Consider the following 5121-nt stretch of genomic DNA (forward strand, 5'->3'; position numbering starts at 1 on the left):
ATGGCAGGGGGTCGGACTAGATGATCCGCTCAGGTCCCTTCCGACCCTAGAAACTATGAAACTATGAAACCCCTAAGGGACGAGGAGATCAGGTGTCTTACATGTTTGCTTTGTTGCTCACTGTGTTGGGCAAACTGCTTTTTATGGAGGGAAGAACTCTCAGTGGTAGGGTGGAAGGTGAGCATTTAACCTCCACGTGTGTATTGGAGAATCAGACTCTGCCAGTGGCTTCGAATAGTCTGTACTGCCCTGAGTAGCGACCACCAAGACAGTGCTGCTGACCTCTCTCTCCGACTCTGCATGCACAACTACAGGCTTCAGAGTAAGGAGAAGGAAATGGAGTATGGTGTCACTGGAAAGTCCAGCTGTTCCCATTTCCAAGACCCAGTCCACTCCATGCACCGTAGTTTATATGAAGACAAAGAGCCTGTTTTTCTCTTATGTAGAAAGTTAGAGAGAACTTACTACTTGTTAAAACCTGTTTTTTTACAGGTCACACTATTTACTCCAGGAACATTTGGGTTCTGGTAACTTTTTTTCTGTTAAAATCTACATGCTTTATGTAAATGCAGCAGATGTACTTTGATTATTTCTGACTACAATGACCCATGTTCACTGGAAGCAGAGCGGGAGGTTTTCCTCCTCAAGGGGCCAATGTGTGCTACTGGAGCCTGCTGGCTTACACCCAAGGTTATAGGGTTAGAACCAAGGTGTGGAGGATGGCTGAAACTGCTTGGCTAGGATTTGTGTTTCTTGTGACACCTTTGAAACCACTGAATCATGAAGAAGTAGAGCAGGAAGGGACCTCCAGACATCATCTAGTCCAGCCCCCTGCCTGAGGCAGGATCAGCCCTGGCCAAACCATCCCTTACAAAACCATAATCTAAACTCTACATACAACTACCTTCAACCCTGACACAACACTAGCACTCTAACTTGCCACAGGTCAAGCAGGGGAACCACAGCAGCCAATGTCCTGCTTCTATGAAATGTCAATATACACTTAGGAGAGCCCGGGTAAGCGGCCATGCCACCTTGCCAGAGAGGAAGACAAAAACTTCCACAGTCCATACCAATCTGACCATGGGATAAAATTCCTTCTTGACCCCAAAGTTGGCAATCTGTTTGATCCTAAATGGAGGGGCAAGACCCTCAAGCCAGGCACCTCTGGCTTTGATCCCAGCAGAAGCATTGGCACACCCCAGTCAAAGGCCCTAGCCTTGGCCGTAGTCAACACCCAATACCTCTGGAAAGGCTTAAAAACACCCTGATGCATGTAGCAAGAAAGGGGAGAGGAGGGGAGGGATGTGGCAACAGGCAAAGCCCAGCAACATGGGAAACACCCATAGTAGAATATTGGCATGGCTACACCTAGATCATCCCTGATCAGTGACTGACCAACCTCCTCTCGAACATCTCCAGTGATGGAGAGTCCATAATGGCCCTAGGCAGTCTGTTTCACAGCCTCACTGTTCTAACTGTGAAGAAGTTTTTCTGGATAACCGTACTAAACTGATCTGATTTCCTACTGGCAAAGCACAGGTCCATACTGCCTAGAACCAGAAGCTTGCATGAATGACATATTTTGCCTAGCTGCAGTTGAGCACAATTTTGATGGCCTTTTATATTTTTTTCCTAATTCCCATTTTCCTAGCCCTTCTTTTAACAGCACAGAAGCAGACCGAGCTCAGCCAAAGAGTAGAAGAATGGAATGACTACTTTGGGCTTTGAAGAGAATTGGTGTTGGAATAATTGTCACCCAGATCAGTCAGCCTCCCCAGAGCCCCGAGGCTGCTGCCTCTCTCTCTCTCGTATCATTGCAATTCATTTCTGATGCTACTCTTTAGGACCCAGAGGGTGCATCTACACAAAACATTCGCTGCAGTTGCCTAATTAGCTCTGCAGTAAACATCTACCTGTGTAGTCCTATTAGGAAAGAGTAAACTAATTAACTCTGCTGGTAATCCAACTATCCTACAGCATTTTTTTTTACTTTGTAGCAATGCACATGTAGATGCTGATGAAGCTGGCCGGGACACCAGGATGCTACAGTGTGGAGACTGCCAGCCGGCTAGCCCTGCACTGGAGCACCCTTGTGCCCCAGCCAGACTGTCCACAGACCACTGAGCCGGGTTGGCAGGCTGGGCAGGCAGGCAGGCTAGCCCCCCAGGTTCCCTGCTGGTCAGGGCTGCTCTGACCCAGCTCAGTGTGCTGCAGTCTTGGGTGTATGCGCAAACACAGCACCTGAGTGTAATAAACTCTGGTGCAATATGTGCCACAATTTATTGCTGCTCATTAATAATATGTGTAGACATGCCCAGAGGATTATAGGGAAAACAACCCCCAGAAGTCAATTATTTTCCCTGACTTGCTTTTCACCAGCCATAATGAATGGCTTTTCTGTCCCAAGATTCAGTCTGATCATGTTTCCATTCCTCCCGCCAGCCTATTGCCATCTGAAACCCTGCTGATCAATGCTGTGACACCTAGGAGTGCCATAAAGCCTGGAAATGCTGAAGAGGCATTTAGGTACCTGAGTCAAATGTCTAGGTGCTATTGGCACTCATGAAACCCCTGCTTAGCTCTGTAGGCACCTACCAGGGCACATGCACAAAACCAGCTGCAGAGCCGGCTGGAGCCCAGTAAGCAAATCCATGTGTTCTTGACCAAAATGGACCACTTCAGCTTACGTGTCACAACAGTAGAGAAAAACTGCCATTAAGCAAATGGTGAGCACACCTTCAAGAAATTTCAGCATGTAACTTTACAGAGACATTGCTCTTGGGTCTTCTTATCTCTTCGGCAGTCTATTGCAGAAGAATAGTCCCTCAGGCTCAAGCAATGCTAGGATAGGGGCTTCTTGTTTTCATAAATGCTGTTGCACAATCTGTAGACTCTCAGTATCATTGCCAGATGATGTCCTAGGCAAGCACAGAGGGCCCATGCACCAGACATAGAGCCACATACAGTTTACAAATGCCTCAGACACAAGGCTGTTCCAATTCTGATGGCTCTGTAGTTACGGTTGAAGCTAGGCTCACCAAGCCTGCCTCCCACAAAAATCAGCAAATACTCTTGGAGCTGCACCTGCCACATCTTATATCCAGAATTAGATTTCCTCCCATAAATCCTATGAGATATTGAAGTGGTGATGGTGAGGGCAGGGAAGTAATTTTGAAAAGTTTTTAAAATATTCCTTCTATTAACCTGAGAAGAATGTTCCTTGTGTGTTTGGCGCATAGCGGTTTTAAAAAATAGCTGGCCTACAAACTACCTGTAGCATAAGGTTCATATAAGGATTTGATAGAAACTCATGTGTTATCTATAGGCATAAACAGGAAAAGAAATACAAAACCAAGCTTAGAAGCTAAAATAAAACACAACAGGATAGAGTATTCTTCTTACACAGTGCTGCTGCAACAAAGTCCATGTACAATTATCCAAAAGTTTGCAATGCATTTTTTTTTACTACCATGTCTTGCATTTAATGCTCACATTAACGTTTCCATCTGACTAGTGAGAAATTAGGTTGCTTGGCCTTTAAGCCATATTACTGGACTCCAAACTACTGTGCGTAATGTAATGTAATGTAATGTTCTGTATACCCAGCTAAAACACGAATCCCAAACTACGTGTTCAGTGAGAGCTATAGCAAAGCAGGTGATCATCGTACTATGCATTGGAAATTTGCACTGCAAGTTTGACACACATCTTGGGCAGCTTTTGAAATTCGAATAAAAAGTAAATGGAACAATATCTTTTGGTGGTAACTCTGGGTTATGGGTGAGAACTGCCCATAAATAGAATATTTCTATATTTTTCTGTGGCCTTTAGCAGCAAATCTTGTTTTAGAACATCAAAGGGCTGCAAAGTTAATGAAGAGTTGGGAAACACCTTAACTTGATTCTTAATAAAAGCTGGTAAATAAAATAGTTGGAAAAACTGCAGCGAAGGTTAGTCACAGAATTTGTTAGAGGAAAAAGTGCACTAAGGAAGCACCTTCATGAGACTACTTTTTCCATAGTTTACCAGGCTGTGATACTTAACAGGATCTGTTCTCTCTCAGCTCGTCTATAAGCAGAGAGACTTTTCTAATGATGATTCTAAGTGCAGCACGGCAGCAGTGTTATGTCATCAAGTGCTTTAAAACAGCACTGCCATTGGCGGAGAGCCCAAGAAAGCAGCCAAAATTTCATTATTACACCACAAAATAAACATCTGGGATTCCAAACCCTAGCTCTCAACTCTTTGCTACACAGTCCTTAGCACTTTCTAAGAGTAGAGTTTATTCTTGGATTTAGCAGCCCAGGGGATGAGGTGGGGATTATAAACAGAAAAAAAAAACAGGTAGCTCCAGCTCTGAAGAGGCTGTTATTTTGTATCTACAGCTTAAGCAAGTTTTGAGTCCAAGTCAAACTGCCAAGGTGAAAACGAGTCCATGAATCCATGTTCGACAAGGTGAGGAACTCAAATCGCTCTCATAGCTCATTGCTAGGTACACATCCTGGTTTCCAGGCCTTCACCGAAGGAAATGAAATGTGTGTTGACAGTCTTTATAAGGAAGGGTGTATCTGTTTTCTTAAGAGACTTGTGTCTTGTGAAGACCATTGACACAGCAAATAAATTTACATGATCTAAACCAGCAATCTGAAAAGTTCCCTTGATGTCCTTCCTTTGCTCCCAGAAAGAAAGAAACTCCTTGGGAGCTGCACAGGTCTCTCTGCTACATCATTAGGCACAGATCAGGGGGTGTGGCTCCCCCCTGTGCCCTGGGAGTGCACATGGCAGTGGGGAGCCAACCCCCCCCCCCTCCTCACTGCAGCCCTGTCCTGCTTCCCGCTAGGGTCCTGCAGCCACGCGTTATGGCCCCGGGCCCTAGTCCTGCTGGGTTGGGCAGCATCCTCAGCCCTGCCCAGCTCCCTCTTTCCCTCCCTACAGGGCCCTCATTCGCCCTCTGCCCACCCCAGGTACCTGCTGGAGCTGCTCTGCAGACTGCCTGGGGCCATGTGCATCTACACACGTGGTGCCCCCTGTCTCACCACCTTCTCGTGCTCCCTCCCAGCTCCCTGCAGGCTGGCAGGGAGCTCATTGCAAAATCTGCAGGTTTCTCTGGTAAAATGA

The sequence above is a fragment of the Gavialis gangeticus genome, unplaced genomic scaffold (genome assembly GCF_001723915.1).
Source record: "Gavialis gangeticus isolate Ggan-Ray unplaced genomic scaffold, GavGan_comp1, whole genome shotgun sequence".
In the NCBI taxonomy this organism is placed as follows: domain Eukaryota; kingdom Metazoa; phylum Chordata; order Crocodylia; family Gavialidae; genus Gavialis; species Gavialis gangeticus.